This window comes from Hibiscus syriacus, unplaced genomic scaffold (assembly GCF_006381635.1).
Source record: "Hibiscus syriacus cultivar Baekdansim isolate YM2019G1 unplaced genomic scaffold, ASM638163v2 tig00112114_pilon, whole genome shotgun sequence".
Taxonomy (NCBI): Eukaryota; Viridiplantae; Streptophyta; class Magnoliopsida; order Malvales; family Malvaceae; genus Hibiscus; species Hibiscus syriacus.
This window is the reverse complement of record NW_024063255.1, coordinates 1,396,757-1,409,445: the sequence shown is the minus strand read 5'-3', so window position 1 is coordinate 1,409,445 and position 12,689 is coordinate 1,396,757. Positions and strand designations below refer to the sequence as shown.

The 12,689-nt window shown below is 31.5% G+C and overlaps 1 pseudogene; it reads left to right on the top strand.

The window, feature by feature from the left end:
• Positions 1 to 9,034: 9,034 nt before the first annotated feature.
• On the top strand, positions 9,035 to 12,621 carry LOC120174681 (annotated as a pseudogene).
• Positions 12,622 to 12,689: the final 68 nt, after the last annotated feature.

The following is a 12,689-nucleotide window of genomic DNA, read 5'->3' as shown; positions in this document are numbered from 1 at the left end:
TTAAAATGTCATTAATATTCTAATAATTGGATCTGTGGTCAAATTCGATCAATCATAATTAAATAAAAGATTTAAAAATATTTTTATTTTTCTATTTTTTTATTTTTAACGTTTTACAGCGACGACATTATTATTATTTTTATAAAATTTACAGCTATATTAGTTTAAACGATTGGACCATAGATTTTTTTAGTCGATTCATAGTTCTAACAATTATACTTTAATAGTTAAATATAATTATTTGGAAGTCAAACTGGATTATATCTAATTAACGACTTTTAATATTTATTTTCTCTATTTACGATACTCAAAATTAATATTTCACTTGAAAGAGAGTGATGTGATCATATCTTTTAATTTTCTTTTATAGCTATTGTTCTCTCTCTTCTCTCTTGCACCACTTCTCTCATAATGTTCATATCTTTTTTACCATAAGTAACGACATTAATCTTAGGTTGTTGGTCGATTGTTAACTTTTACTTATTCATTTATATATTTTGCATTTTTTTCTTTTAGGTCCGTTCATTTATAAGTGTGACATATCATATATCACATCTTCACAAGGTCCTAAAATTTGAGAGTCCCAAATTTTGACAAAAATATCACGACTTTGCTTTTAAGAATGTTCTGAATATGACACTTTTTAAATAAAATATCACGTTGTAAAGTTATTTTGTGATATAGTCTTAGTTTTATATGTTTGAATTTTTTATTTAATAAAAACAATCGTATTATGATAAACATTGATATTTTACAATTTCACTTTATTATAAAATATTTTAAGAGACTTATTTTTAAAAATATCACAGGTCCCTGCATCTTTTGAGACAGACTTACGACTCTTCCTGTAACATCCCAAAAGTCGGGTCAATGACCAAAATGAAATTTTTGGTAATTTAGTGACCAATCTCAGAAAGATTAAAAGTTTAGCGATTTTAATGAAAAATGTTGGTGTTGGATTTTATAACAAATTTTGGAAGTAATAAGGGTATTATGGTCATTTCTCAGGAAAGATTTTATTGCCCTTTATAAAGGGTAATAAGCACGTGGGGAATGAGAGAATTCTCCAGAGCTTTCTTTCTTTCTTCTTCTTCTCCAGCCGTGAGCTTCAAGATAAAAGATTCAGAGCCTAAACGAGATTTAGAGCCTGAACGAGTTCAAGAATCATTGTCAAGTAAGATCGATCAAAGGGAAAGATAAGATATTGAAATTGACTAGTGAGGCCAGGTGAGTGCATATTCAATAATATATGATAGGTGATGGGAAGAAGACTTGCGATGAGTCTATTTCATGAAGAGTTACATATGAAATCATGATTAAAGGCATGAGTTGAATATGAGTGTATGTATGCTTGATTATATGAATTGATATGTTTTGTATGTGATATGTGGCTTATGTACACACCCTATTAAGTGTTAATGAAAGAATATCAAATAAGTTATGAAATTATATGAATATATAAGATAAGTTAAGATATGTAGGGAAATGGAAATAGAGGTTTATGAAGAATCATAGGAGAATAAATATAAGTAATAAGATAATGAAATATAAGACTATATGAAATACATGACTATGAGATATGTGATAAGAAGTTATGATTAAATGATCAAGAGATATAAACTAAGGGATATCTGTGAATTACATGAAAAATGTGCTATGTGTAAGTGAATTATGTGATTATATGAATATGAAATCATATGAGAATTTACATGAACTACGTGATTACATGTATGTGTGAATGAAGCTACGAGCTTATATGAATATGTGATATGTTACATGAATATGTGCAAGGATATAAAATATAGTGCCCATGTTATGTGTCTTGAGAGCTAGGGGTATAGTTGGCATGCCAAGAGTCGAGGGTCTACGCGGTCCTTCGGGTTATATATATATTCTTTGGAACATGTGTGAAGTCTTGTGAGACACATACTTGATCCCTAGTATATGTATATGATTCTTAAGGAATGATATGTGGTCCTTATGGACATTATTATATGGCACTACGGTGCAATTCTACGCGACACTCCGGTGCAATTCTACGTGGCACTTCGGTGCAATTATACGAGCTGTGGTGACAGCATTAATGCACAACCTCTATAGACTCACATATCTATGGTTCTCACATGTGTACATGGGCTAATAAAGGAAATAATATAAAAGAACCTTGCATGATAGTATGTGATTGGTTTGTAATCTTTGTGGTATGAAGTGATATATGTGATATGATGATGTGAATATAGCTTGGTTAAGAGAAATTGATGCAAGAACATATGACAAAAAGATAAAGAACGAAAATAAGACTAATAAAGAGATAATAATAAATACCTTACATATGATTTACATGTTTTGTGCTAGGAAACCTGTTATAAGAATATGTGAATGATGTGTGTGTACAAGTGGATAATGGTTGCATGACAGAATGTATGATTTTGTATGATATAATAAGTATAGATTATGAATGCATTAGTAGTGGTTATATGTTTTTATGCCTCACTAAGTCATCGACTTAGCGTGTGAGTGTTTCACACGTAGGTTTCAGAAAGCTAGAAGAAAGTGAAGAGGAGCAAGACCGGTCAGTTACTTCTTACCGAAGATCAGATCAGAAAATATGTCTTGAATTAGATGTATTCTGTATATTGAATATAGTTGGCATGTACTAATTGATTGAGTTAAACAAACCGCTGTGACTTTAATGAAAGTTTTAAATTTTCTTGAGTTTTTGTCATGAGTCAAAGTTTGAAAAGTCAATGTGACACCTCGGACTCATATCCGGGTCGGGTACAGGTTAGGGGTGTTACACTTCCTATAATCTAGTTATGTTATTTTATTTTTGTTTAACGAGTTTTTCTTTTTTAACATAAGAACGATGGATGATTTTGTCTAGTTCTAAACATGTTCTTTACTAGCTCTTATAGTACATCTTTTTTCTTATGATTTAGAATTATAGCCATAATTTAGTGATGAAATTAAAACATTTAAAAGTTTAGGGATAACTTTAAAATGAGATGCAAGTAACTCTAAATAAAACGAAAATTTGAAAAATATTATAGCAGAATAAAGGTTAATTATCTCATTAGTCTATATATTATGCATGCATTATGGATTTATTCCTTACATTCTGATTTGATTAAATTTAATCCTGATAATTTTTTAAAAATTTTAAAATTTTAGTCTTGACCTAAACGTACAAGAGCAACATGATTAAATTATAAGCCCTAAAAATATCAAATTAGAGAGGAAAAAAAATACAAAATCTACAACTTACATAAAATATAATGATTGATACCATAATTCAACATTACAAAATTAATGTCCACCGATTAAGCCCATGGCCTAAATTTCAAAAAATTTAAAAGTAAAAGGAATAAAATGATAAAATTAGAATACAATGATTAAATCCGTATCTTAATTATTCAGAAATCAAAAACCATACTAAAATTAAAAGATAAATGCTTACATTAAGAATGCTTAGACACAATAAAACTTAAATGACACAAAAAAACAAAGTACAATAACATTGCCAAAGCTTCATGGTCTATAGAACACTTACAAAACCATCCTGACTTAAAGCAGATAATGGATAGTTCGGATTATGATTTTTGCAACTATCAGATCCATTTTTAAAGACGTTGAACGTTACAAAAGAAAATATTTTAAGATATTTGATCTGTTATCATCTCTGAACTCGAGAACCTAGATTAGTATTCCTCCGTTATCGCTTCAGTGCAATCTGTTGGTGCTTCCTTATAGCTATATCCATTGGTAGAGAGGAAACCAACATCATATTCCACCAGAGATTTAAATTGCGGTCATGTTTTCAATTGTACTGCATTTATTGCAATTACAAACATAACGAGTGCTATCATAAACATTACAGATATCACGACGGTTTAAAACAGTGCCTTTACTGATATAGAACGGTCACTATTATAATAATGTATCCACTATTTGAATCCCTATACTCCATTCAAATAGAAGAAAGCTTTAAAGGGAAGAGAATATCTCCCACACATAGGCTACTGATGGGAGACCAATTGCTTGCTTTTCAATGCAGAAAAAGATGGTGGTGAGAGGATCTTCTTGGCATATACTTTAAAGCATATATACTTTCTTCTATTTTTATTTTTATTTTTTTCATTTTATTTTTTTAATAAAAATTTTCTGATGTTTTCCTTTTACATTTCACTTTGTGTTTGTTGGGTTTTTATTTATTTTTTTTATAAATAATTTTAACCGTATATTTGATCTCTGTGGAATCTACCTCAGGCCTTTTTCATGACTTTAGTGGGCTTATTGTTGTAACTTGTAAGGAAGAGTAAGTAAATAATTAGTCTTTTCTTATTTATGATCTAAAGGATACCAAATTTCTTATTATTCGATTCAATATTTATTACTTTTTGAAAATTTTGATACAATAACTATATTAGCTAAAACTTTCTTCAACCATAAATTGAAAGGGATGTCAAACTATCAATAATCATTTGGTTTAGTGGGATGAGACATTAGATTCTATAAGTAAATTTAAGAGTTGAAATATTGACATTTATGAATAGAAAAAATTGGGTTATGAGGATTGTCCTCACCTCTGCAATACTCGATCCGAATTATTCGATTAATAGATCAGATACCGATAATTTTACCAAAAAAGATTTAAAACTCTTAAGTATACTCGATCTTATATTTTTCTATAATACTTACCCGTACAAAACTCTTTATTTATTTTTTTTAAAAAAAACTTTAATGCAAAATTATTCCTAATTTGATTTAAGGGTCTGTTTGGAACGGGAAAAACATTTTACGGAAAATATTTTTCCCGTTTTCAGGTGTTTGGTTCGCGTAAAACTCCCAGTCAACGGAAAACATTTTACGGTCAATGGAAAACTTAAGCAAATTCACGGTATTTCAACTTACCGTTTCTAAAAGGGTAAGTTGTTTTCCAAGCTTCACTTGCTGCACACAGAGAAGAAAAACAGAAACGATTTCTCCCGTTGCTTGCTCCACACCGTCGACCGTTTGAAATCCTTCTCAAGTATGTCTCGTTTCTTCATCTCCTTTTTCTTTTTCCTTATTTCACTTCTTCGATTTCTGATTTTGTTTATAGTTTCTGTGAAATTTCAATCTGGGTTTGTTTATAGTTTCTTCGATTTCTGATTTTGTTTATAGTTTCTGTGAAATTTCAATTTGGGTTTGTTTAATCTCAACTGAGAAATCATCATTTTTACCTTGAATTTTTGGTACTCAATATGGTTTGGGTTCTTGATTTTATCTTTTCTGTTCACGATGTTCTTGAAAGCAGTTTTCTTACTAAACAAAATCGTTTTTGTTTCAGTTTAAGATGGATTAGAGATTAGACCCATCTTGATTTCATACCAGAACAAATAGGAAGTAGTTTAGAGATACAAGTATTTATATATCAGATGAATCCTGATGTTGGGTGGTCCAAAATATTTAGATTCCTGGACCATTGATCAGATAAACATGTTGTCTGTCACTGTCAGTATAACCTGGTTTGTAAAAAACTAAAACATCAAGTTTTGGGTTAGCCAGTCACCTTATGGCTTAAGATTTAATCATAAATTGGTCCCCAGTTTAGCTAGAATCATTGTATGATCGAACATGTTTGCTTTTTACAATAAAATCTGCAACTTCAAGCCAGAAAGTTTTGTTATATGAGAGATGCATTTAACATTTTTAATGGCCTATAATTTTAAGGCTATGCACGGTTGCCATTGTAGATGCTCTGGTTTTTTATGCATTCGATTTCTATATAAAACATGCATTCCCAGAATTAGATCAAGCTATGTGATATCTTGGCTTTTAGAACAAACTATTGAACTACTCGTGTTGTTTAAGTTGAGATGTTGTTTTGTATTAAAAGTAGTGTTGTAGTATAGGCTTCAGTATTTGTATTGTTAGATTGATGTATTGTAGCTCTAATTATGAATTAGACTATGTATTATTACGGTTGTATATTATTGTTGTTTTAATTTGACAATATTATTATTAATACAATATTATGTACTATTATTGTTTTAATTTGGTGTACTATTAATTAAACATTCTTAGGATTTATAAACTTTTATAATATATTTTTAATCAATTATTAATATTATATAAAATACATATTTTTATAAAATATAATTATATATAAAAAATTAACCTTTGAAAAATAATAAATAATAAAACATATTCAATATGTACAGCTTCTTAATTAAAAACAGATTCTGAAAATAATTTTCCGGAAAATTACCCAAACAGTGTAAAACATTTTACAATGAACCATCCAAACACTGGAAAATATTTTATGGAAAATGTTTTACAATTATGTAAAACATTTTCCAGATTTCATTTTCTGTAAAATATTTTCAGTGAATCAAACGGACCCTAAATCTAAAAATCTAATTAGAGCTTGAGCTACTCATTGGGTTATATATCTTTATTTTTTTAGATTAAATAAAATATAATTATTATTTTTTATTAATCTATGGTGATTACAAGTGATATCATCTGTTCTAGAGATTTCAATTATTTGACAAGCTTAAATACACTGTAATAACTGGTACTTTAACTCAAGACTTTAGAAATAACAACTATTTTTTTTGAACTACTTAGATAGCTTGGTTCGTGTAAATAAAATAATATTATTATTTGATATAATAATGTTATTTTATTACACATGTATTTCATAAGGCTTAAAGTCACTCTTACTCAATTATATAATTGATTACTATTCATTGTTAAAAGTATTTATTTATTTATTATTGTTTTATGCTCTGTTTTGAAAATCGGACCGACCGGTTCAACCGGGAACTGTTACTTAGTCTGGTTCAATCTAAACCGGTTGAACTGCTATTAGTGAACCGGCCAGAACCGCTGAACCGTTCGAACCAGATCGGTTGAAAATCGGAAAAAACCGAAAAAAAAAACCAGGATTTTTTTTTTTAAATTAAACCAAACAACGTCGTTTGTTAAACGAGCCAAGTTGAACTCGAGTATTGCTGAGCTCGACTCGAACTTGAAAACTTTAAAAGTAAGCTCAACTCAAACTCACAAGCTAAAAATTATCAAGTTCAACTCAAACTCGAAATATAATATTGAAACTTGAACTCAAAAAGGCTTAAACTCAAAAAAAAATTAGAAGCTCGATTGAAGCCTAAAATTCAAGCTTGATTTAAGTGAAAGAATAGTTCACTCAATGCTCACCAAAAGGCTCTATGATTTTGAATGTCAAATTACCTCTATTATTTATAGAAGTTAGTTGTGATGCGCTTCTATGTTTCTTAGCAATGTGAGATTGTTTTGTTCTCATATTTTTTACTCTTTAGACTTTTGTGATGCTCTTCTATGTTTCTTAGTCATGTGGGAGTGTTTTTTTAAAAAATTAAACCAAACAATATCATTTTGTTATGATTTTTTAACCCCAAATTTATTTTTTAATTATAGTTATATAATTATATTTATTATTTAATATATTTTACCTCAAATATTATGTTGTAGTTAATTTGAATCATTTTGTTTCACTTGATTTTATGGTTTTTAACTTATATATGTTATGACTTGCTTTGAATATGACTTGTGATATAAAAAATATTTTTTATTAAATATTTTTGGTATTTTTATTTAATTTTTTAAATAATTATGACGTCGTCCGGTTCTTTCGACCGGTCAAACCGGTTGAACCGGTAGCATGACCGGTTCGCTAACCGGTCCGCTAACCGATCCGATTCTGAAAACCATGGTTTTATGATAAAAAGGTAGTTATTCAACTATTGTTTCAATATGAGGAGTTCGTTTTATTTGAGAGTATCATAAACATGACTAAATTAACGAATTTTTTAATTGAAGGCTAAATTTATTGAATCATTTTAAATTTAATTGAAGGCTAAATTTATTGAATCATTTTAAATTAAGATTAAACTGATAGAATATATAAGTTATAGATACTAAAATTATTATTATATCATGTCATATTAGATGTTAGTTTCAAATTTAAAGATAAAGTGACATGTTTGTAATAATATTTTAATTGAATGATTAAATTTAAATTTTTTTTTAAAAAGAGTGACCGATTTATAACAGAACTAACTTGAGTGACTTGGGATGTATTTTACTCAATCTTTTAAACCTAAGCACTGTAAATTCTTAACCCTTTGTTTTCATCTTTAGCTGCTTCTAAATTCTAAGAAAAGAAAAAGCCAGAACCCAAACGCCGTTCCGGCGACAGTCAACGCAGCTTCTGACCACTGTCAGCAATCTCCGTCCCGATCCCTGCCTTTCTTATTGCCGATTAACACTTAACCGTCCAGATACCTTACTTGATTTATGGCTAGGCAAACAAAATACGAGGGTTTCTTAGACAGTTTGCCTGATTCGATTCTTCGTCACATCTTGTCCTTACTCCCCACTAGAGATGCAGTTCGAACCTCTGTTCTTTCACCCAGGTGGAGGTATCTCTTTATTTCATCGATATCTAAACTTGATTTTGAGGATTGCTTAAGGGATATGTGTGACTGAAAATCGTATGAGCAACTTTAAGAAGTTTGTTGATATGTTATTTTGTAACCCCAATGTGCATGATCTTCCACTGGAATTAAGCATTTATAATTGGCTTTGTGCTGCATTATGGCGTGGTGTTAAGGAAATTGAGGTAGACTTATCTAATGAAGACAGTCTAATATTGCCAACTCTTCTGTTTACTTGCCCATCACTGGTGACACTGAAATTAATTATACTCGATGGTGAAATCAAGGTTCCAACTAACGTGGATTTACCTAATCTCAGGACTCTATATATTTCAAACATGGAATTTGTAGATGGTTGTTCAATTCTTGGATTAATTTTCGGTTGCCCTGTGCTAGAAGATTTGAGTCTTTCTCTATGTACCCTTGACACAAGTTAGCTAAATATCCGTAGTCTTTCACTTAAGAGATTGACTTTAGATTTCGATGAAGATTATGCGTTCGTGATTGATGCTCCAAGTTTTGTCTGTTTCCAATATTCTGGCCTTTTAGGCAAAGGATGTACTTTAAGAAACATGGAGTCTTTGGAAAAAGCTTGTATTGCAATCACACACTTTGATGATTTGAATCTTGATACATTTTCAACTCTTCTTCAGGGAATTTACAATGTACAGACTTTGTGTTTTACCATTCCTGATAACGGCGCACTGCTTTTGCCAATGCCTCTTGATTCAGTGCTTGCATTTCACAACCTTGAGTTGGAATTCAAGAATCCTGGTGACGATTGGAAAGGAACATGGATTATGGAGTTCTTGCATTGCGTCCCTAATCTAAAAACACTTATCCTGGATTTCGCTGATGTCGCTGATGCAGATGAAGGATTCGAGCCACTACCTGAAGAAGTGCCTTCTTGTTTGCTATATCGGATCAAGAAGATTAGTATTTTAACCTTTAAGGGAGACATACGCATGTTTGAAATGATTAGTTATTTCCTGAACCATGCATTAGTTCTAGAGAAACTCATGATAATTATTAATGTCTGGGGTACATTGATTGGGTATCGTAGAAAGTCTATCGAGTTTACCAAAGAATTCAAAAGAATGTGAAGTTGTGTTTCTATAGTGGTTTGTACTTGTGCTTAGGAGCTGATTATGTTTGATATTCAGCGAGCTTGGATGGGTTTGGGTTATTATGCTTTGATATGTTAACAGCTTTGGTAATGGTAGTTTGTACAAGGGATAATGTACATTTGATATCAGTATTTTGATAAAATTATCTAATGTGATACTTATGTCTAATATGGTACCTGTATTTTGGTAGAATATTTGATGTGGTACTTGCATTTTTTTTAAATGTTTAATATGGTAATTACACTTCGAAAAATTATTTAATATGATGCTTGAATTATCATTCTATGTAACATAGAATTTACGGTATTTAAGAGTTAGAACCGTTAGTGTCAAATCAACTGATGAATGTGTAATTCTTTTCCTAGTAAATCCACGTGGATATGATAATATCATATGAAAAATATAAATAAAACATAATGGAAATGATTTTTTTTTCAAACTGAATATTTTATTAAAGTATAAATATTATATTGAACATTTTGTGGAAGTATGGGTATCATATTGAATATTTTGTAAAAATATATGTTTCACATTGAATATTTTAAAATTTATATACATTAAATATTAGGTAAATTATACCGTTTTTCACTTAACTATTCTCTCTCTCCTATTTTCCTCACACAACTTTTAATTTTTCTAATTTGCTCACTGAATTTTACAAATTAAATCATTTTGCTCATTTTGTCGTTAATTATTTAACGGTGTTATGACATGTCACAAGAAATGACATAAGCATCAAAACAATGTCATTTAGAAAAACTAAAATATACACCTAAACGAAGTCGTTTCGAATCCATTGTAAAATCCTTTTTTTCTTTATCATTTCTTTATTTTTTTTTCATTTTTCTTTCCCCCATTTTCTCTCTACTTTGCAACTAGCTGTCGTCACCAGTCACCATGCCATTTTCATTCCGACCACCTTCCACGATCGTTGATGGTGGTCATTCGGTCCCAAATTTCATGGGTCGGTTTATCTCGACCCCTGAGTCCGAATCTGGTGGTTGTTTCACCGAAAAATGTCCCAAAACCTATGAATCTAGACTGAAACTTTTCGGCTTCCTCACTTTCAATCTCAAATTAGTGAACTTTGGAGCAAGTTTCGACAAAATGGAGGTCGGACTCGAACTCATAGTGTCGAGGTGAAGCGACCCATGAAATTTGAGATCGAACGACCACCTTCTACGACGGTTGACGGTGGCCGGCAGTGGCATCCGACCACCTTCAATTTTTTTTTGTTATTTTTTCAATTATTTTATTTTAAAATAATAAAAGTGACACATCATCAAAACGTTAGAGAAATAATAGGAGAGTGAGCAAAATGATTCAATTTTGTAAAGTTTAGTGAACAAATTAAAAAAATTGAAAGGTTGGTGAATAAATTAGGAGCGAGAGTATAGTTCAGTAAGGCACGGTGTAATTTACCCTTAAATATTTTAACAAAACACATGTAATATATCGGATATGGTAGGCATTTTAAAAGGGTTTACAACTTTGCTATGGATGTGTTGGCTAAACTAAGTAGAGGACAGTAGATGAGAGAGAGATTATTTGTCGATCCTTTACTGCGGTGAATTTTATCATCGCTCGTGAAACTCTTATAATTTTGTCTTAATTAATATTCTTTGTTAGCAAATATAAAAATTATAACCATATTACTATTAAAATTAGTTTTTGTTTACATTTATCATAAAAATTATTACTAAAATGAAAATGTTTCAAATGTGGTTCATTACCGACGAACAAGAGAAATGTAATTGGTAAGAGAAAAGATCGAAACTTCGACGCCTATGCTCTACAATAAGGACTGCCGCGTCGTAATTCTTGATAGACTCGAGCAAAGCAATACTTTACAAACGATTCGGATCGGACTAAGAACATGGCAGTATTGATTCATGGAGATGGAAGTTTTGTTGTACAAGGTGTGGTGTATGAAACTCTACACCTTAGTGCACTACCGAGCTAACAACCAAGTGGCATTTACGACTGATCCGAGGGCCGGGCTATATTCAGAGTATTGTATCGGTGTTGCCAAGGCCTTAAATGCTCCCATTTTTCATGTTAACGGCGATGACATAGAGGGGGTCGTTCACGTATGCGAGCTTGCAGCACAATGGCGCCAGACTTTCCATTCGGACATTGTCGTTGATATCGCGTGTTTCCGGAGAAATGGACATAACAAGATTGATGAACCATTTCTCTTGCAACCGAGCATGTACAAGGTTATCCAAAAACATCCCTCGTCGCTTGAAATTTATAAAAACAAGCTTTTGGAATCGGGAGAGGTGACTGAAGAAGACATTAAAAGGATGCACAAAAAGGTTGATTTCATTCTCAGTGAAGAGTTCTTGAATAGTAAAGATTATGTTCAGCAAAGAAGTGACCGGCTTTTGACTAATTGGAAAGGATTCAAGTCGCCTGAACAACTTTCCCGAATTCGAAATACCAGTTTGGCACATTTGGGGGTCTCAACTGGGCGATGGGGGAGACATTGACTTTCGGAACATTGTTGGTGGAAGGTAAGCATGTTAGACTGAGTGGCCAAGATGTCAAAAGAGTCACATTTAGTCATCGGCATGCTATCGCTCAGGATCAAGAAACCTGCAGAATTTATTTCCCTTTGGACCATGTCATGGAGAATCAGAACAAATAGATGTTTACAGTGAGTTACGGGTATAAGATCTCTCCTATATATGAAAATATGTTACTAAGAATTTAGTGTACGCTTCCGACTTTGGGGGTTATATTTCTGGTGTTATATGTGGTGGTTTAATGGCAACTCCCTTTATGAATTCGGTGTTCTCGGGTTCGAACTGCGATACCCGATGGAAAATCCGGATGCCATTGTCCCGTGGGAGGCTCAATTTGGTGATATTTCTAATGGTGCTCAAGTTATATTTGATCAGTTTCTAAGCAGTTGAGAAGCTAAGTGGATTCGGAAAACAGGGCTTGTTGTATTACTTCCCCATGGCTATGATCAGTTTATTATGAGCTTGACGAGGAGCGTCAAAAGCTTGATGCCAATGATATTGTAATTTGTAGAGTGGAACAGCTTTGTCCCTTCCCCTTTGATCTCGTCCAGCGAGAGCTTAAGCGTTAAGTA